Source organism: Coregonus clupeaformis, chromosome 1, assembly GCF_020615455.1.
Source record: "Coregonus clupeaformis isolate EN_2021a chromosome 1, ASM2061545v1, whole genome shotgun sequence".
Taxonomy (NCBI): Eukaryota; Metazoa; Chordata; class Actinopteri; order Salmoniformes; family Salmonidae; genus Coregonus; species Coregonus clupeaformis.
Window position 1 is genome coordinate 26,239,037 of NC_059192.1, and position 23,360 is coordinate 26,262,396.

Here is a 23,360-nt window from a genome sequence, read left to right on the forward strand (position 1 = left end):
GACGAGTTGAGTTTTTACCAAAAAGTTATATTTTGGTTTCATCTGACCATATGACATTCTCCCAATCCTCTTCTGGATCCTCCAAATGCACTCTAGCAAACTTCAGACGGGCCTGGACATGTACTGGCTTAAGCAGGGGGACACATCTGGCACTGCAGGATTTTAGTCCCTGGCGGCGTAGTGTGTTACTGATGGTAGGCTTTGTTACTTTGGTCCCAGCTCTCTGCAGGTCATTCACTAGGTCCCCCCGTGTGGTTCTGGGATTTTTGCTCACCGTTCTTGTGATCATTTTGACCCCACGGGGTGAGATCTTGCGTGGAGCCCCAGATCGAGGGAGATTATCAGTGGTCTTGTATGTCTTCCATTTCCTAATAATTGCTCCCACAGTTGATTTCTTCAAACCAAGCTGCTTACCTATTGCAGATTCAGTCTTCCCAGCCTGGTGCAGGTCTACAATTTTGTTTCTGGTGTCCTTTGACAGCTCTTTGGTCTTGGCCATAGTGGAGTTTGGAGTGTGACTGTTTGAGGTTGTGGACAGGTGTCTTTTATACTGATAACAAGTTCAAACAGGTGTCATTAATACAGGTAACGAGTGGAGGACAGAGGAGCCTCTTAAAGAAGAAGTTACAGGTCTGTGAGAGCCAGAAATCTTGCTTGTTTGTAGGTGACCAAATACTTATTTTCCACCATCATTTGCAAATAAATTCATAAAAAATCCTACAATGTGATTTTCTGGAGAAAAACATTCTCAATTTGTCTGTCATAGTTGACGTGTACCTATGATGAAAATTACAGGCCTCTCTCATCTTTTTAAGTGGGAGAACTTGCACAATTGGTGGCTGACTAAATACTTTTTTTCCCCACTGTATATTTGTCACGTCCTCTGCATCCATTTTGCTGTCACGTGTGTTACGTGGTTCAGAGTTTGTTATAACCAATTTATTGATGTGATTATGATATGCTATAGGTCAGGCCCTATTGGTCACGTAAAGAGAGCAAGGGTTGAGGGAATAGGGAATGTTTTTACTTAACAAATTAGGGATGTCGGTAACATAACTTTTCAGTCAGAAATGGCTGTAATTATGTTGCAGCTTCAGCAACACGGACAACGTGATACACACTTGATGTTCTGTGGTGGTCACTGCAGCAGGGAGGAGAGAGAGACAACAGGTGCTAGCACAGTGCTAACACAGTGCAGCAAGTCTGAACCAGGCTCGGCACAATCAAATCAATTGCGGTCAGACTCCCTCTTGTCATTTGTGTGTCTTAATTATTTAATCAAACAGTTCGCTTAAAGCATCAGACAAGCTCAGTGCATATATAGCTGATTTGATTAAAACACATAGGATGTGTCTATAAATGGAAAAATACACGTTTCAAGATTTTGACCAATCGATTGGTCGAAAGAACAGACGACTCTTGGTCGACCAAGATTTGTTCGTGCCGGGACCAGCCCTAAATGCCATAAAAACAAACACTTGTTCTTCCCTGTCAAAGGTGAATCTTCATCACTGCCTGCGGGTTGCCCTGACGTCCTCTGTGCCAAACATTTCTGTTCCTTCCCAATCTAAAAAGTGCAATTTGTCCCATTAGAAGGGAAACACTTGTGTGTGTTTCATATGTTGAAAAGAAAAAGTGTAAGACAGGAAAGAATGAAATTAATAGATACAGTGGGGAGAACAAGTATTTGATACACTGCCGATTTTGCAGGTTTTCCTACTTACATAGCATGTAGAGGTCTGTAACTTTTATCATAGGTACACTTCAACTGTGAGAGACGGAATCTAAAACAAAAATCCAGAAAATCACGTTGTATGATTTTTAAGTAATTCATTTGCATTTTATTGCATGACATAAGTATTTGATCACCTACCAACCAGTAAGAATTCCGGCTCTCACAGACCTGTTAGTTTTTATTTAAGAAGCTCTCCTGTTCTCCACTCATTACCTGCATTACCTGTATACCCCTTAAACCACTCGAGTGTTGCTTTAGCAGTATGCTTAGAGTCATTGTCCTGCTGGAAGGTGAACCTCCATCCCAGTCTGAAATCTCTGGAAGACTGAAACAGGTTTCCCTCAAGAATTTCCCTGTATTTAGTGCCATCCATCATTCCATTTAGCTGCCACCACATGCTTCACTGTGGGGATGGTGTTCTCGGGGTGATGAGAGGTGTTGGGTTTGCGCCAGACATATTGTTTTCCTTGATGGCCAAAAAGCTCAATTTTTGTCTCATCTGACCAGAATACCTTATTGTTTGGGGAGTCTCCCACATGCCTTTTGGCGAACACCAAAAGTGTTTGCTTATTTTCTTCTTTAAGCAATTGCTTTTTTCTGGCCACTCTTCCGTAAAGCCCAGCTCTGTGGAGTGTATGGCTTAAAGTGGTCCTATGGACAGATACCCCAATCTCCGCTGTGGAGCTTTGCAGCTCCTTCAGGGTTATCTTTGGTCTCTTTGTTGTCTCTCTGATGAATGCCCTCCTTGCCTGGTCCGTGAGTTTTGGTGGGTGGCCCTCTCTTGGCAGGTTTGTTGTGGTGCCATATTCTTTCCATTTTTAATAATGGATTTAATGGTGCTCCGTGGGATGTTCAAAGTTTCTGATATTTTTTTATAACCCAACCCTGATCTGTACTTCTCCACAACTTTGTCCCTGACTTGTTTGGAGAGCTCCTTGGTCTTCATGGTGCCACTTGCTTGGTGGTGCCCCTTGCTTAGTGGTGTTGCAGACTCTGGGGCCTTTCAGAGCAGGTGTATATATACTGAGATCATGTGACAGATCATGTGACACTTAAATAAAGTCCACCTGTGTGCAATCTAACTAATTATGTGACTTCTGAGGGTAATTGGTTGCACCAGATCTTATTTAGGGGCTTCATAGCAAAGGGGGTGAACACATATGCACGCACCACTTTTCCGTTATTTATTGTTCGAATTTGTTGAAACAAGTTATTTTTTTCATTTCACTTCACCAATTTGGACTATTTTGTGTATGTCCATTACTTGAAATCCAAATAAAAATCCATTTAAATTACACGTTGTAAAGCAACAAAATAGGAAAAACGACAAGGGGGATGAATACTTTTGCAAGGCACTGTAGGTCCAATACCCAGGGTTCGCCACTGGTCTGTAACAAGGCGCCAGGGTTCCAGTAAAAGCATAGTATCGACTGCTCCTACAGTCTTGTTTCAATACTGCGGTTTATCTGACGCCGGCCCAGAAATACAATTTCCATAGATGGCCACATAGAGAAAGATTAGAAAATTCAAAAAAAGACATCATGACCTTTGTGCACAAAACATCCATTGAATCATTCAAATAATTGTCGCTGCGGCCCATTTTCTTTGTCTATCATTCACAGCCGAAGATATGAAAATGTTATATTCATCCAATGTCTACCATGTTTTTGGATGACGTGATGACGTCGTCGCTGCTCCCTGTGCTAGTGCACATGTGAAGTTGGGCCATGTAAACCAGATGCAACCCGGATATAGACGGTCCATGAATCGGCGTATGCGAACATGAGTAGATTATGTTGAAAACAACTGTCGGTCATCTAGGATGCAGTCACCAGTTATGTTATACCTCAGTGGTCTGTACTACACATGTGATGGCAGAGTTAGCAAAACAAATGCCCACCCGATTGATACAAATCATCAGATATCACTCTGCCAGGTAGACCTACTTTGCAGTCAACATATAATTGGAAGGTTTTTGGGAAAGCCTTTAGAAATTACTGTTTTGGCATGCTAACTGGCTACACAACACAAACGCTGGCATTCCCATGTTGTTACTTCTTCAGAACGTTGCAGGAAATACGAATCACTGATGCATTCCTTTAATGAATTATGAGAAACTAGTGCAATTTAAACACTTTTCTAGTATGTTCAATACATGTAATAAATGTTCTACTAAGTTCAATACATTTTTGAATATTGTTTAATTCCATTTTAATGTCTGGATTCCGCAATTCCATCCGCATTTTCCGCATCGAAGATTTTATAGGGTCCTATATTGACCTTATCTTAGAAGTGTTTATGGGACATTGACATGGTTGTCTGAAGTGGGAAACTTCCCAATAAGGATTGTGTTCAATTGCTTTTGAAGTCGGAACAATTCTTCAACCAAAAAGCTAGCTAACATTGCTAATAATGAAGTTGGCTTGCTTCCTTAACATTGACAATATGGTATAACTAGTTACATTATCCACATTTGTAATTGTCAAGAAAAGGATTTCTTGTCATCTTTTGGTTGAAAAGGTGAAAGGTTAGTGATGATATGCCACAACACAGCAACTCTGGTAACAATTTTAATTATGACTTAAAGGGTTGTTCAAGTAAAACTTCCCAGGCGGAACTCTGAACTTCCCATAACTCTGACAGTGCGTGAACGCCTCATTCCTGCAGGCTAACTATCATCTATTGAGTTGCCATGTCCCATCAATTGAATGCCCAAATCAACTTAAAGGTAGACTGAGCGATATGAAGTAGATCAGGGCTATTCAACTATAGTAAATTCTTACGGGCGCCAGATTTGAAAAAGGCTATTTACAGGGGGACCAGACATTATACAGTATACATGGCATTACGCTTCCTAAGACTGTTGTAAAAAACAATGCACAAACACAATTATAATCTTATGAAGCAGCTTTATTCAAATGACATGTTGCTAAAAGTTGATTTTAAGTGCTTTAACAGTAATTCAGTGCATCAAGAATAATTCAGTACATCAAGAGTAATTCAGTGCATTAACTTTTTTAAATAATGGAACACTGTACTTATATCACAGTTGACCTGCAACACATTCATTCATTTCTACTTTCCTGTCTATTGTACATACATAGCTTAATATTTTGTTGTGATTTCTTTACAATTTCATTATTTTCACTCTCTTCATTTATATAAAAAAATGTACACATAGGAAAGCTTTTAAACATGGCATCTCATTTAACCAGTATCACATTCTTTTAAACTTTAAATTTCCTTATAATTCTTTTTTTATAATACATTTTTTGTTGATTTTTTCTACATAGAAAATATTTTATGCATTGCATATCTCAGTTGAACAGCATTACATTCTGTTATATACAGTGGGGAGAACAAGTATTTGATACACTGCCAATTTTGCAGGTTTTCCTACTTACAAAGCATGTAGAGGTCTGTAACTTTTATCATAGGTACACTTCAACTGTGAGAGACGGAATCTAAAACAAAAATCCAGAAAATCACGTTGTATGATTTTTAAGTAATTCATTTGCATTTTATTGCATGACATAAGTATTTGATCACCTACCAACCAGTAAGAATTCCGGCTCTCACAGACCTGTTAGTTTTTATTTAAGAAGCTCTCCTGTTCTCCACTCATTACCTGTATTAACTGCACCTGTTTGAACTCGTTACCTGTATAAAAGACACCTGTCCACACACTCAATCAAACAGACTCCAACCTCTCCACAATGGCCAAGACCAGAGAGCTGTGTAAGCACATCAGGGATAAAAATTGTAGACCTGCACAAGGCTGGGATGGGCTACAGGACAATAGGCAAGCAGCTTGGTGAGAAGGCAACAACTGTTGGCGCAATTATTAGAAAATGGAAGAAGTTCAAGATGATGGTCAATCACCCTCGGTCTGGGGCTCCATGCAAGATCTCACCTCGTGGGGCATCAATGATCATGAGGAAGGTGAGGGATCAGCCCAGAACTACACAGCAGGACCTGGTCAATGACCTGAAGAGAGCTGGGACCACAGTCTCAAAGAAAACCATTAGTAACACACTACGCCGTCATGGATTAAAATCCTGCAGCGCACGCAAGGTCCCTCTGCTCAAGCCAGCGCATGTCCAGGCCCGTCTGAAGTTTGCCAATGACCATCTGGATGATCCAGAGGAGGAATGGGAGAAGGTAATGTGGTCTGATGAGAATAGAGCTTTTTGGTCTATACTCCACTCTCCATGTTTGGAAGAAGAAGAAGGATGAGTACAACCCCAAGAACACCATCCCAACCGTGAAGCATGGAGGTGGAAACATCATTCTTTGGGGATGCTTTTCTGCAAAGGGGACAGGACGACTGCACCGTATTGAGGGGAGGATGGATGGGGCCATGTATCGCGAGATCTTGGCCAACAACCTCCTTCCCTCAGTAAGAGCATTGAAGATGGGTCGTGGCTGGGTCTTCTATCATGACAACGACACGAAACACACAGCAAGAAGCATCTCAAGGTCCTGGAGTGGCCTAGCCAGTCTCCAGACCTGAACCCAATAGAAAATCTTTGGAGGGAGCTGAAAGTCTGTATTGCCCAGCGACAGCCCCGAAACCTGAAGGATCTGGAGAAGGTCTGTATGGAGGAGTGGGCCAAAATCCCTGCTGCAGTGTGTGCAAACCTGGTCAAGACCTACAGGAAACGTATGATCTCTGTAATTGTAAACAAAGGTTTCTGTACCAAATATTAAGTTCTGCTTTTCTGATGTATCAAATACTTATGTCATGCAATAAAATGCTAATGAATTACTTAAAAATCATACAATGTGATTTTCTGGATTTTTGTTTTAGATTCCGTCTCTCACAGTTGAAGTGTACCTATGATAAAAGTTACAGACCTCTACATGCTTTGTAAGTAGGAAAACCTGCAAAATTGGCAGTGTATCAAATACTTGTTCTCCCCACTGTATATAACAGAATGTAATGCTGTTCAACTGAGATATGCAATGCATAAAATATTTTCTATGTAGAAAAAATCAACAAAAAATGTATTATAAAAAAAGAATTATAAGGAAATTTAAAGTTTAAAAGAATGTGATACTGGTTAAATGAGATGCCATGTTTAAAAGCTTTCCTATGTGTACATTTTTTTATATAAATGAAGAGAGTGAAAATAATGAAATTGTAAAGAAATCACAACAAAATATTAAGCTATGTATGTACAATAGACAGGAAAGTAGAAATGAATGAATGTGTTGCAGGTCAACTGTGATATAAGTACAGTGTTCCATTATTAAAAAAGTTAATGCACTGAATTACTCTTGATGTACTGAATTATTCTTGATGCACTGAATTACTGTTAAAGCACTTAAAATCAACTTTTAGCAACATGTCATTTGAATAAAGCTGCTTCATAAGATTATAATTGTGTTTGTGCATTGTTTTTTACAACAGTCTTAGGAAGCGTAATGCCATGTATACTGTATAATGTCTGGTCCCCTGTAAATAGCCTTTTTCAAATCTGGCGCCCGTAAGAATTTACTATAGTTGAATAGCCCTGATCTACTTCATATCGCTCAGTCTACCTTTAAGTTGATTTGGGCATTCAATTGATGGGACATGGCAACTCAATAGATGATAGTTAGCCTGCAGGAATGAGGCGTTCACGCACTGTCAGAGTTATGGGAAGTTCAGAGTTCCGCCTGGGAAGTTTTACTTGAACAACCCTTTAAGTCATAATTAAAATTGTTACCAGAGTTGCTGTGTTGTGGCATATCATCACTAACCTTTCACCTTTTCAACCAAAAGATGACAAGAAATCCTTTTCTTGACAATTACAAATGTGGATAATGTAACTAGTTATACCATATTGTCAATGTTAAGGAAGCAAGCCAACTTCATTATTAGCAATGTTAGCTAGCTTTTTTGGTTGAAGAATTGTTCCGACTTCAAAAGCAATTGAACACAATCCTTATTGGGAAGTTTCCCACTTCAGACAACCATGTCAATGTCCCATAAACACTTCTAAGATAAGGTCAATATAGGACCCTATAAAATCTTCGATGGGAAAATGCGGATGGAATTGCGGAATCCAGACATTAAAATGGAATTAAACAATATTCAAAAATGTATTGAACTTAGTAGAACATTTATTACATGTATTGAACATACTAGAAAAGTGTTTAAATTGCACTAGTTTCTCATAATTCATTAAAGGAATGCATCAGTGATTCGTATTTCCTGCAACGTTCTGAAGAAGTAACAACATGGGAATGCCAGCGTTTGTGTTGTGTAGCCAGTTAGCATGCCAAAACAGTAATTTCTAAAGGCTTTCCCAAAAAACCTTCCAATTATATGTTGACTGCAAAGTAGGTCTACCTGGCAGAGTGATATCTGATGATTTGTATCAATCGGGTGGGCATTTGTTTTGCTAACTCTGCCATCACATGTGTAGTACAGACCACTGAGGTATAACATAACTGGTGACTGCATCCTAGATGACCGACAGTTGTTTTCAACATAATCTACTCATGTTCGCATACGCCGATTCATGGACCGTCTATATCCGGGTTGCATCTGGTTTACATGGCCCAACTTCACATGTGCACTAGCACAGGGAGCAGCGACGACGTCATCACGTCATCCAAAAACATGGTAGACATTGGATGAATATAACATTTTCATATCTTCGGCTGTGAATGATAGACAAAGAAAATGGGCCGCAGCGACAATTATTTGAATGATTCAATGGATGTTTTGTGCACAAAGGTCATGATGTCTTTTTTTGAATTTTCTAATCTTTCTCTATGTGGCCATCTATGGAAATTGTATTTCTGGGCCGGCGTCAGATAAACCGCAGTATTGAAACAAGACTGTAGGAGCAGTCGATACTATGCTTTTACTGGAACCCTGGCGCCTTGTTACAGACCAGTGGCGAACCCTGGGTATTGGACCTACAGTGCCTTGCAAAAGTATTCATCCCCCTTGTCGTTTTTCCTATTTTGTTGCTTTACAACGTGTAATTTAAATGGATTTTTATTTGGATTTCAAGTAATGGACATACACAAAATAGTCCAAATTGGTGAAGTGAAATGAAAAAAATAACTTGTTTCAACAAATTCGGAACAATAAATAACGGAAAAGTGGTGCGTGCATATGTGTTCACCCCCTTTGCTATGAAGCCCCTAAATAAGATCTGGTGCAACCAATTACCCTCAGAAGTCACATAATTAGTTAGATTGCACACAGGTGGACTTTATTTAAGTGTCACATGATCTGTCACATGATCTCAGTATATATACACCTGCTCTGAAAGGCCCCAGAGTCTGCAACACCACTAAGCAAGGGGCACCACCAAGCAAGTGGCACCATGAAGACCAAGGAGCTCTCCAAACAAGTCAGGGACAAAGTTGTGGAGAAGTACAGATCAGGGTTGGGTTATAAAAAAAATATCAGAAACTTTGAACATCCCACGGAGCACCATTAAATCCATTATTAAAAAATGGAAAGAATATGGCACCACAACAAACCTGCCAAGAGAGGGCCACCCACCAAAACTCACGGACCAGGCAAGGAGGGCATTCATCAGAGAGACAACAAAGAGACCAAAGATAACCCTGAAGGAGCTGCAAAGCTCCACAGCGGAGATTGGGGTATCTGTCCATAGGACCACTTTAAGCCATACACTCCACAGAGCTGGGCTTTACGGAAGAGTGGCCAGAAAAAAGCAATTGCTTAAAGAAGAAAATAAGCAAACACTTTTGGTGTTCGCCAAAAGGCATGTGGGAGACTCCCAAACAATAAGGTATTCTGGTCAGATGAGACAAAAATTGAGCTTTTGGCCATCAAGGAAAACAATATGTCTGGCGCAAACCCAACACCTCTCATCACCCCGAGAACACCATCCCCACAGTGAAGCATGTGGTGGCAGCTAAATGGAATGATGGATGGCACTAAATACAGGGAAATTCTTGAGGGAAACCTGTTTCAGTCTTCCAGAGATTTCAGACTGGGATGGAGGTTCACCTTCCAGCAGGACAATGACTCTAAGCATACTGCTAAAGCAACACTCGAGTGGTTTAAGGGGAAACGTTTAAATGTCTTGGAATGGCGTAGTCAAACCCCAGACCTCAATCCAATTGAGAATCTGTGGTATGACTTAAAGATTGCTGTACACCAGCGGAACCCATCCAACTTGAAGGAGCTGGAGCAGTTTTGCCTTGAAGAATGGCCAAAAATCCCAGTGGCTAGTTGTGCCAAGCTTATAGAGACATACCCCAAGAGACTGGCGGCTGTAATTGCTGCAAAAGGTGGCTCTACAAAGTGTTGACTTCGAGGGGGTGAATAGTTATTCACGCTCAAGTTTTCTGTTTTTTTTTTCTTATTTCTTGTTTGTTTCACAATAAAAACTATTTTGCATCTTCAAATTGGTAGGCATGTTGTGTAAATCAAATGATACAAACCCCCCAATGAATGAATACTTTCGCAAGCCACTGTAGTCACGTGGTCAAGACAAAGACCCTCTGAGAGTGACCACAGTGTCTCAGTCCATCCTGTCTTTTACTATCTTTCAAGGGCACAGCTGTGTGGAGATATGAGGTGAACACATAGACTAGGGTCAGTCTGTTATATCTGGTGTTATATTCTCCTGTCTTATCCGGTGTCCTGTGTGAATTTAAGTATGCTCCCTCCCCGCCCGGAGGACCTGAGCCCTAGGACCATGCCTCAGGACTACCTGGCCTGATGACTCCTTGCTGTCCCCAGTCCACCTGGTCGTGATGCTGCTCCAGTTTCAACTCCTCTGCCTGCAGCTATGGAACCCTGACTTGTTCACCGGACGTGCTACCTTGTCCCAGACCTGCTGTTTTCAACTCTCTCTCTCTACCGCACCTGCTATTTCAACCTCTAAATGCCCGGCTATGAAAAGCCAAGTGACATTTACTCCTGATGTACTGACCTGTTGCAACCTCTACAACCACTGTGGTTATTATTTGACCCTGCTGGTCATCTATGAACGTTTGAACATCTTGGAGAAAAATCTGGCCTTAATGGCCATGTACTGTTGTAATCTCCACCCGCCAGAGCCAGAAGGGGACTGACCACCCCTCAGAGCTTGGTTCCTCTCTAGGTTTCTTCCTAGGTTTCTGCCTTTCTAGGGAGTTTTTCCTAGCCACCATGCTTCTAAATCTGCATTGCTTGTGTTTGGGGTTTTAGGCTGGGTTTCTGTATAGCACTTTGTGACATCTGCTGATGTAAAAAGGGCTTTATAAATCAATTTGATTGATTCATTGATTGATTTAACAGAGGCTGGCTTGGACAGAGAGGAGTAACAGAACTAATGTTATCACTTGTTTGTGCGCTATGACCCGATACACATAGCCACAAGAAAACAAGGTAGCTCATGATGCCCTGATCTGCCAGGGAGGGGTGGAACCAGCCATGACTAAGCATTTTTAGGTCCTCTATATAAGACGTCAGCATTTCCTTTATTGTTGGGCTCTCAACGATCACCTACGGGTGGTCATTGACCAGCTCCATTATTGCAATAATTAATAAATATCAAATAAAGATTGTCTCTCCTTATTAGTTAGAATTTCCACGACAATGCGCGGGGGTCCGGAAAGTTGTCCGGCCCTAATGCCTCGGGAAGACATCTCTCAAGAAATGCAACTGCGTCACCATCTTCCACTTTTCGGGTAGATTAACCAGTCTCAAATTAGACCTCCTGTAGTGGTTCTCGAGCAAGCTTAGTTTTGAAGTATCGTCCGCCAGCTGTTTTTCCAACTGTTCAGTCGTTGATTTGACAGTGACGACAGTATCTTCCACCATACTAATGCATTCCTCTGCTTCGTCCAAGCACGTGAAGTAGGCTAGAAGGTTACGTTTAACCTCACTAATCCCTGTCAGGACACCATTGAGTTTGGTGGAAAAGTCTGCCCTCATGGCAGAGATTGGCGAACACCAAACATGTTTGCTTATTTTTTTCTTTAAGCAATGGCTTTTTTCTGGCCACTCCGTAAAGCCCAGCTCTGTGGAGTGTACGGCTTAAAGTGGTCCAATGGACAGATAAGCCAATTTCCGCTGTGGAGCTTTGCAGCTCCTTCAGGGTTATCTTTGGTCTCTTTGTTGCCTCTCTGATTAATGCCATCCTTGCCTGGTCCGTGAGTTTTGGTGGGCGGCCCTCTCTTGGCAGGTTTGTTGTGGTGCCATATTCTTTCCATTTTTTAATAATGGATTCAATGGTGCTCGTGGGATGTTCAAAGTTTCAGATATTTTTTTTATAACCCAACCCTGATCTGTACTTCTCCACAACTTTGTCCCTGACCTGTTTGGAGAGCTCCTTGGTCTACATGGTGCCGCTTGCTTGGTGGTGCCCCTTGCTTAGTGGTGTTGCAGACTCTGGGGCCTTTCAGAACAGGTGTATATATACTGAGATCATGTGACAGATCATGTGACACTTAGATTGCACACAGGTGGGCTTTATTTAACTAATTATGTGACTTCTGAAGGTAATTGGTTGCACCAGATCTTATTTAGGGGCTTCATAGCAAAGGGGGTGAAAACATATGCACGCACCACTTTTCCTTTATTTATTTTTCAGAATTATATTTAACAAGTAATTTTTTTTATTTCACTTCACCAATTTGGACTATTTTGTGTATATCCATTACATGAAATCCAAATAAAATGTAATGCAACAAAATAGGAAAAACACCAAGGGGGATGAATACTTTTGCAAGGCACTGTACATTTACAGGCTGTATAACAGATACACTAAATATATACAGGGATTTACACAGGGAATTATAGGGATATCAAAAATATAGAGCACTTATTTTAAAAGATTTTGTATTGTGTTACTTATGGAGTGCATTCTTTATAGTATATATTCCAGAGTAAATAACATGCATAAAACTATTATGTTATAAGTTACTGTAAAATACAATGATCTTTACCTATTCTACACACATTATGGTAAGAATGTTATATTTCTACACTGTATTAGACAATACATTATGCCTTGCAATATATACTTTTAAAATAGAAATGTTGGCATATATATTGCAAATATACATTTCTCTCTTTGAAGAGTGTGTGATATGAGGCTTGTAGAAGCTTGGTGAACAGAGAGAGGGTAAAACCCTGAGACACTGGATGTCTTAAAACGCTATCCTTGACAGGGCTGGCTCCAAAAGCACTACAGAAATGCACTAAAGGCAAAATTAGCTTCACAGACAAATGCCTAGCATTTTCTGGAGTATACATCTACACATACACTGGCTATACTGTGTAGGCCTGTGTAACTTAACTGTATAGAGGTACATAAGTTCCATACTGGAACTGTACAGAAAGTTTTCAAAAAAGTGTGAAACAGTGGACATTTCTTATTGTCAGAAATATGGCATACTGTATGTGCAAGGCATAAAAATGCATTGTATAATTAATTTCTACATTAATTTTCTAGCCAAAAAAAAAAAACAGTCTTATTTTCATGGGGCCAAATTGAAAGAACTACAGTATATTAGTACATTTCATATCTACAGGGCACAAGGAGGGCAAAGCATAACATTTATAAATGTCCCACTGGAGGAAAAGTTTAAATTCTTGAGAGACCGGTTTCTGACCAAGAAGTGAATCACTCAGTGCACCATACTGTTTACAATCACTACAGACAGGCTGTATATTCTAAATAATTCTAAATCACTACATCACTATACTGAACCACTATGCAGACAAATCACAGCAACACGGTGATTGACTCACACAGGTAAACCAAAATAACTTCACAATACCTTGTCAGGTCTGGTTCAGAGGAATGTGGTCTAGACTATTCCAGAGTCCTGGTTCTTCACTGGGTCTCTCTTTCTAGTCTCTTCCTTACTGCAGACTGCCTGGTGAGGGATGGTGAGGGTGTTTGACAGCTCCCCAGGTTGGGTGGTGGTTGTGCAATGCTAACCCCAAGCAGGGGGGCCAGCAGTGAAAACCTATCCCCCTCCGAGCTGGCCTGAGCTGGGGGCAAGGCAAAGTGCTGATGCCTGAGCTCTGGAGGATTCCCGTAATCCGAGGTCAAGATTTGGGGGGCAAAGGGAGGGGATGAGGGGATGGAGGAGGGACGGGTGGAGGTTAAGTGATAAACAGGGGCGGAGGTTAATAATAATAATACACTACCGGTCAAAAGTTGTCGAACACCTACTAATTCAAGGGTTTTTCTTTATTTTTACTATTTTCTACATTGTAGAATAATAGTGAAGACATCAAAACTATGAAATATCACATATGGAATCATGTAGTAACCAAAAAAGTGTTAAACAAATCAAAATATATTTTATATTTGAGATTCTTCAAATAGCCACCCTTTGCCTTGATGACAGCTTTGTACACTCTTGTCATTCTCTCAACCAGCTTCACCTGGAATGCTTTTCCAACAGTCTTGAAGGAGTTCCCACATATGCTGAGCACTTGTTGGCTGCTTTTCCTTCACTCTGCGGTCCGACTCATCCCAAACCATCTCAATTTGGTTGAGGTTGGGGGATTGTGGAGGCCAGGTCATCTGATGCAGCACTCCATCACTCTCCTTCTTGGTAAAATAGCCCTTACACAGCCTGGAGATGTGTTGAGTCATTGTCCTGTTGAAAAACAAATGATAGTCCCACTAAGCCCAAACCAGATGGGATGGCGTATCGCTGCAGAATGCTGTGGTAGCCATGCTGGTTAAGTGTGCCTTGAATTTACATGTAATTCCATTACATGAAATCCAAATAAAAATCTGTTTAAATTACAGGTTGTAATGCAACAAAATAGGAAAAATTCCAAGGGGGATGAATACTTTTGCAAGGCACTGTAAGTTGAACAGAGGTAGACTGGAAAAATACCAGGTCCTTCTTACAAGACCTTCAAACAGACAGTGGAAATTTACAGATTTAAGGCTCATACAGCGCATGTGCATAACAAAGTTTAGCATTAAGAACTATTAAAGTAATTAATCATTAAATTGTTTCTGCTATACAAGCTTAAATAGGTTATACAGGATTTTTTCCTCACAGCATTGAAAGAGCCCATCGGCTTCCGGCTCCTACAGGCCCGAGAAACCACCTCTCTCCTCGAGTTCTTATCATGAAGTTTCTCAACTTTCAAGACAAAGTCAGAGTGATGCGGAAAGCCAGGGCCAAGGGCAAGGTGATGTACAGGGACTGAGAGATCATGTTCTTCCTTGACCTATCCGTGGACCTGCACGGAAAAAGAAAAGGCTACGACAGGGTCAAACGCCAGCTCAGGTCGATCAACATTGCCTATGGAATAGCCTTCCCAGCTAAACTACGTCTGACTTACAATGGACGGTCACACAGGTTTGAATCTCCCTCTCAAGCCGAGGCGTTCATCCGTGGCATACAACGTGAATCTTCATCCTAGTCATGTAAAGACCTTTAAATAGGTCAACATTCACAAGGCCGCAGGGCCAAACGGATTACCAAGACATGTACTCAGAGCATGCGTGGACCAACTGGCAAGTGTCTTCACTGACATTTTCAACCTCTCCCTGACCGAGTCTGTAATACCTACATGTTTCAAGCAGACCACCATAGTCTCTGTGCCCAAGAAAGCGAAGGTAACCTGCCTAAATTACTACCGCCCCGTAGCACTCACGTCGGTAGCCATGAAGTGCTTTGAAAGGCTGGTCATGGCTCACATCAACACCATCATCCCGGAAACCCAAGACCCACTCCAATTCGCATACCACCCCAACAGTTCCACAGATGACGCAATCTCAATCGCACTCCACACTGCCCTTTCCCACCTGGACAAATGGAACACCTATGTGACAATGCTGTTCATTGACTACAGCTCAGCGTTCAACACCATAATGACCACAAACCTCATCACTAAGCTAAGGACCCTGGGACTAAACACCTCCCTCTGCAACTGGATCCTGGACTTCCTGACGGGCCGCACCCAGGTGGTAAGGGTAGGCAACAACAAATCTCCCACGCTGATCCTCAACACGGGGGCCCCTCAGGGGTGCGTGCTTAGTCCCCTCTTGTATTCCCTGTTCACCCACGACTGCGTGGCCAAGCATGACTCCAACACCATCATTAAGTTTGCTTACGACACAACGGTGGTAGGCCTGATCACCGACAATGATGAGACAGCCTATAGGGAGGAGGTCAGAGACCTGGCAGTGTGGTGCCAGTACCACAACCTCTCCCTCAACGTGAGCAAGACAAAGGAGATGATCGTGGACTACAGGAAAAGGTGTGCCGAACACGCCCCCATTCACATCGACGGGGCTGTAGTGGAGCGGGTCGAGAGTTTCAAGTTGGTGTCCACATCACCAACAAACTATCATGGTCCAAACACACCAAGAAAGTCGTGAAGAGGCCACGACAACGCCTTTTCCCCCTCAGGAGACTGAAAAGATTTGGCATGGGTCCCCAGATCCTCAAAAGGTTCTACAGCTGTACCATTGAGAGCATCCTGACCGGTTGCATCGCCAACTGGTATGGCAACTGCTCGGCATACAGAGGGTAGTGCGTACAGCCCAGTATATCACTGGGGCCAAGCTTCCTACCATCCAGGACCTATATACTAGGTGGTGTCCAGTCACCCAAGTCATAGACTGTTCTCTCTGCTGAACAATTAATCAAATGGCCACCCGGACTATTTACATTGACATTGTTTTTACACTGCTGCTACTCGCTGTTTATTATCTATGCATAGGTCTGCACCTGTTGTATTCGCTGCATGTGACAAATAACATTTTATTTGATGATGATAATCCCAAATTCTTTGAGAATGTATTTATATTGATAGTCTTCCTTCCTGGGACAGTGTAGAGACGTTGGATGGACACTGAATGAAGAGAGATTTCTTTGAAGAATACCCATTTCTTTCCAGAATTCGAATGGCAGGGGATTTTAATTGCACTCTTGATCCTCATCTAGATCGCTCCTCTGGTTTAGACACTTCCCACTCCCAGATTAGAAAGAAATTACAGCATTTCATTAAGGACTTAAATCTATGTGAACCTTGGAGGACTCGAGTAAAAGGGATTATTCATGTTACTCGCCGACAATTAAATCAAAACAAATGTCATTTCTCACATGCGCCGAATACAACAGGTGTAGACCTTACAGTGAAATGCTTACTTACAAGCCCTTAACCAACAATGCAGTTTTAAGAAAGAATACCAAAAACAATTTCACAAAAAAAGACGAAATAATACAAAATAAAAGTAAAAATTATTAAAGAGCAGCAGTAAAAATAACAATATCACACTTTACAACTCTGAATCTCCTGAGAACTTAACTAATCAGACATCATTTTTGGATGGTCTTGATTTTCCCTCTATTTCAGAAGACACAAAATTGGATCTGGAAAAGGAATTGGATGGTGTTGAAATATCTGATGCTATTTTCAATATGAAGGGAGGTAAAGTGGCAGGTCCAGATGGGCTCCCAATAGATATTTATAAGATATTTAAGGACAAACTTCTAGGTCCACTATTTGACATGTATGCTAAATCCTTTCAGCAAGGTTGTTTCCCCGCTCTCTAAGGAGTGCTTTAATCACTCTTATTCTGAAGCCTGATAAATCCCCAACAAAATGTGAAAGTTACAGACCGATTTCTCTTCTGAACTCCGACTCAAAAATTATTGCTAAAGCCAGGAGATTGGATAGAGTGCTCCCATATCTAATACATGAAGACCAAAATGGCTTCGTGAAAAAAATGTATGTACTAAACATAGTGCACATGTGTGAAGGGTCCCCTGATACTGCCCTACTCTCACTTGATGCAGAGAAGGCATTCGACAGAGTTGAGTGGTCTTATTTATTTGAAGTGCTTAAGAGATTTGGGTTTGGGAACTACTTCTGTAAATGGATTAAGATATTATATACCGACCCCACTGCAGAAGTTGCCACTAACAACTTGATTTCACAAGCTTTTAAGCTTTTTCAGGGCACGAGACAAGAATGTCCGGCCAGTCCAGGACTCTTTCTTTTAGATATAGAACCCTTTGCCATTGCAGTAAGGGCCCACTCGTCAATTAGTGAAATTAAAACATCAGATTTTGAACATCGAGTGGCCCTGTATGCTGATGATACCCTCTTATTCCTCACAGATCAAAAGATTTATATCTCTTCCCTCTCCAATTTAATTAATAACTTTGGTCAGTTTTCTGGGTTGAAAGTTAATAAAACCAAATCTTCCATCCTTTTCCTCAACAAGCAAGAGAGACTGAATCCAGTTGTACAGCACAAGGTTTCACATATCTTGGTATTAAAATCACACCAGAAATTAGCTCTTTGAGTTCTGCAAATTATTAATTTATGGTAACGAATGTAACAGAATCCATCAACAGATGGACATCATTGCCTATATCCATAATTGGTAGAATAAATATCATTAAGATCAATATTCTGCCCAAATTTCTTTATCTCTTTCCACCACCTTTATTTTCCTCAAAGATCAGAAAGATACTCTCAGATTTTATCTGGAGCAACAGAAAACCAAGGCTTAGACTTTCTCTTCTTTATTTACCCTATGACAGAGGGGGGTTACGTATTACTGGGCTTCAATGTTTTGGTTCTCCAAGAAACCATCCTTACCCTGGCTGCAGACTGAAATGCTGTCCACTAAAGGCTTAACTTTGGATGGATATTTGTACTCAACTCCCTTTAAGAAACTAAAGAAGAATACTACTAATCCCTTTGTTAAAACCACCCTAACTGTATGGCACGAAGTACAGCAATATCTGGGTGGATCCCCTGTGTTATCCAGTTTTACACCAATTTGGGGCAATTACAATTTCACACCTGGTAACAATGACTTGGAGTTTAAAGAATGGGCAAGAAAAGGTATTGTTAAAGTAATAGACTTATACCATGAAAAAGGGCTCATGTCGTTTGAAGAACTAAAGGGAAGATTTAACTTACCACAAAAGCATTTTTTCAAATACTTTCAATTGAGAAGCTTAATTTTTTTCCAGTCTAAAACAATCTGCCCTACAACCTCCTTTGACCACCTTAGAAATGCTCTCTGTTAATATGTGTTATGGGAGAGGTCAAATTACATCATTATATGGGAAAATGGTAGCTACTCATGAAGACAACTCTGAGAGTAAGAGACTTCAGTGGATACAAGATATGCAGGAAGATATTTCAGCAGAGGACTGGGGTATGATATGCTCTAGAGATCAGATACAGACAATAAACAGCCGTCTGAGATTGATGCAATACAATTGGATAATGAAAACATACAGCACTAGTCAAAAGTTTTAGAACACCTACTAATTCAAGGGTTTTTCTTTATTTTTACTATTTTCTACATTGTAGAATAATAGTGAAGACATCCAAAACTATGAAATAACACATATGGAATCATGTAGTAACCAAAAAAGTGTTAAACAAATCAAAATATATTTTATATGTGAGTTTCTTCATATAGCCACCCCTTGCTTTGATGACACTCTTGGCATTCTCTCAACCAGCTTCACCTGGAATGCTTTTTCAACAGTCTTGAAGGAGTTCCCACATATGCTGAGCACTTGTTGGCTGCTTTTCCTTCACACTGCGGTCCGACTCATCCCAAACCATCTCAATTTGTTTGAGGTCGGGGGATTGTGGAGGCCAGGTCATCTGGTGCAGCACTCCATCACTCTCCTTCTTGGTAAAATAGCCCTTACACAGCTTGGAGGTGTGTTGGGTCATTGTCCTGTTGAAAAACAAATGATAGTCCCACTAAACCCAAACCAGATGGGATGGCGTATCGCTGCAGAATGCTGTGGTAGCCATGCTGGTTAAGTGTGCCTTGAATTCTAAATAAATCACAGACAGTGTGACCAGCAAAGCACCCCCACACCATAACACCTCCTCTTCCATGCTTTACGGTGGGAAATACACATGCAGAGGTCATCCGTTCACCCACACCGCATCTTTTTGGAACCAGAAATCTCAAATTTGGACTCCAGACCAAAGGACAAATTTCCAGCGGTCTAATGTCCATTGCTCATGTATCTTGGCTCAAGCAAGTCTCTTCTTCTTATTGGTGTCCTTTAGTAGTGGTTTCTTTGCAGCAATTCGACCATGAAGGCCTGATTCACACAGTCTCCTCTGAACAGTTGATGTTGAGATATGTCTGTTACTTGAACTCTGTGAAGCATTTATTTGGGCTGCAATCTGAGGTGCAGTTAACTCTAATGAACTTATCCTCTGCAGCAGAGGTAACTCTGGGTCTTCCATTCCTGTGGCGGTCCTCATGTGAGCCAGTTTCATCATAGCGCTTGATGGTTTGTGCAACTGCAAATTTTCCGGATTGACTGACCTTCATGTCTTGAAGTAATCATGGACTGTCATTTCTCTTTGCTTATTTGAGCTGTTCTTGCCATAATATGGACTTTGGTCTTTTACCAAATAGAGCTATCTTCTGTATTACCCCCCCACACACACACACACACACACACACCTTGTCACAACACAGCTGATTGGCTCAAATGCATTAAAATGAACTTTTAAGAAGGCACACCTGTTAATGGAAATGCATTCCAGGTGACTACCTCATGAAGCTGGTTGAGAGAATGCCAAGAGTGTGCAAAGCTGTCATCAAGGCAAAAGGTGGATATATGAAGAATCTCAAATATAAAATATATTTTGATTTGTTTAACACTTTTTTACTTAGTACATGATTCCATATGTGTTATTTCATAGTTTTGATGTCTTCACTATTATTCTACAATGTAGAAAACAGTTAAAATAAAGAAAAACTCTTGAATGAGTAGGTGTTCTAAAACTTTTGACCGGTAGTGTACGTTTTTTCAACAAAAGGTTATGGTCAATAATATCAAAGGTTGCACTGAAATCTATCAGTACAGCACCCACAATCTTCTTATTATCAATTTCTTTCAACCAATCATCAGTCACTTGTGTCAGTGCAGTACATGTTGAGCGCTCTTCTCTATAAGCATCCTGAAAGTCTGTTGTAAATTTGTTTACAGAGAAATAACATTGTATTTGGTCAAACACAATGTTTTCCAACAGTTTGCTAAGCAGCAAGCTTATACAGTGGCTTGCGAAAGTATTCACCCCCATTGGCATTTTCCCTATTTTGTTGCCTTACAACCTGGAATTAAAATGGATTTTTTGGGGGTTTGTATCATTTGATTTACACAACATGCCTACCACTTTGAAGATGAAAAATAGTTTTTATTGTGAAACAAACAAGAAATAAGACAAAAAAACTAAACGTGCATAACTATTCACCCCCCCAGTTTACCTGTTTGCTTATGGCCCTGCCTACACCTGACTAGTTGTTGTTGTTTTTTTTCAATTTTATTTGGAATGGCAAGCCAGACAAAAATAAACAGGCCTATTTATATAATGAATATTAATTTGGAGGGCAGAAATTATTAAATATTAAAGCATTAGACCTCTCACTAAAGGCTTCAGTCATACATAAACTATACTTAAATCCGAACTGGTTCTCTAGCAGATTAGTAAGAATAGCTCACCTCGTGTTCAAGAATGGCCTTTTCCCCTTTATTCAGATTACAACCTCTCACTTTCAGTTATTTGAAAATGAAATAATCTCCAAAATATTAAATTTTTTGTAGTTGAATCTGTGCTTGAAATTCAATATGTGACTGAGGGACCTTACAGATGTTGTATGTATGGGGGACAGAGGAAGGGCTAGTCATTCAAAAATCATGTCAACCCCTATTATCTAATTTATTATGCTGTTTGTTAAGCAACATTTTACTGAATACTTATGCAATGACTATATTTTAGTGATCTAATTTTTATTTAAAAAAAAAAAACATCTTCTACTAGCCTGTTGACAAAAAAGATTAATCAATTTTAATTCCACTTTGTAACACAATAAAATGTGAAGAAATCCAAGGGGTCTGAATACTAATCCCCGAGCCGACTAGGTGAAAAATCTGTTGATGTGCCCTTAAGCAAGGCACCCTAATTGCTCATGTAAGTCGCTCTGGATAAGAGCGTCTGCTAAATGACTAAAATGTAAAATGTAAAATGTACAAGACAGGTTGCGGGAGAATGCTCACGAATGGATTTAGAATTTGGGAATATTGATAAGGGGCAGTTGGGACGTCAAGTGCGCATCGTCTCAATGCTCATTTTGGCCAAAACACATGCAGACTTGAGTGATCACTGTCGAATACATCAGCAAGTGGCCACTCGATAAAGGGTTTGGGGGCTAAGTGTTCGGTTTGAGATTCAGCCATGCTTTCAAAGGTGCTATCCAACACCTGACACCAATGTAGGGGTACCCTGACTGGGACTCAAACCCTGGTCCCTGTGACCGTTATACCAAAAGGCGAAAATGTTTTTGTGAGGTCGCTTGGTGTAAACGCAAGGTGTTGTACTGAGGTTGTTCAGTATTTTGTACAATGGGTTGAACTTTATTTTATTTTATTTTTTTCGCTTGCTCATCTCACTTAAAAAAATATTAAATCTGTTAAACAGTTAATAAAATGTGTATGGCCTTGTCCTCTTATCCAAACATTGAAATAGATGGGCACAGTGCGGCAGAAAGGCTAGCTGTAGCCATAGATAGCTGGCCTCTTTTAAAAACTCAGCAAAAAAAGAAACGTCCTCTCACTGTCAACTGCGTTTATTTTAAGCAAACTTAACATCTGTAAATATTTGTATGAACATAAGACTCAACAACTGAGACATAAACTAAAGAAGTTCCACAGTGACTAACAGAAATTGAATAATTTGTCCCTGAACAAAAGTGGGGTCAAAATCAAAAGTAACAGTCAGTATCTGGTGTGGCCACCAGCTGCATTAAGTACTGCAGTGCATCTCCTCCTCATGGACTGCACCAGATTTGCCAGTTCTTGCTGTGAGATGTTACCCCACTCTTCCACCAAGGCACCTGCAAGTTCCCTGACATTTCTGGGGGGAATGGCTCTAGCCCTCACCCTCCGATCCAACAGGTCCCAGATGTGCTCAATGGGATTGAGATCCAGACTCTTCGCTGGCCATGGCAGAACACTGACATTCCTGTCTTGCAGGAAATCATGCACAGAACGAGCAGTTTGGCTGGTGGCATTGCCATGCTGGAGGGTCATGTCAGGATGAGCCTGCAGGAAGGGTAACACATGAGGGAGGAGGATGTCTTCCCTGTAACGCACAGCGTTGAGATTGCCTGCAATGACAACAAGCTCAGTCCGATGATGCTGTGACACACAGCCCCAGACCCTGACGGACCCTCCACCTCCAAATCGATCCCACTCCAGAGTACAGGCCTCGGTGTAAAACGCGAATCCGACCATCACCCCTGGTGAGACAAAACCGCGACTCGTCAGTGAAGAGCTGTCTGGTCCTGTCTGGTCCAGCGACGATGGGTTTGTGCCCATAGGCGACGTTGTTGCCGGTGATGTCTGGTGAGGACCTGCCTTACAACAGGCCTACAATCCCTCAGTCCAGCCTCTCTCAGCCTATTGCGGACAGTCTGAGCACTGATGGCGGGATTGTGCGTTCCTGGTGTAACTCGGGCAGTTGTTGTTGCCATCCTGTACCTGTCCCGCAGGTGTGATGTTCGGATGTACCGATCCTGTGCAGATGTTGTTACATGTGGTCTGCCACTGCGAGGACGATCAGCTGTCCATCCTGTCTCCCTGTACCGCTGTCTTAGGCGTCACACAG

At 41.2% G+C, this 23,360-nt stretch overlaps 1 protein-coding gene across 2 annotated transcripts in view; it reads left to right on the forward strand.

The window, feature by feature from the left end:
• The window catches only part of plxdc1 (plexin domain containing 1), a 126,986-nt gene that overhangs the window by 99,944 nt on the left and 3,682 nt on the right, over positions 1 to 23,360 (forward strand). The gene's annotated exons all lie outside the window — the stretch shown is intronic.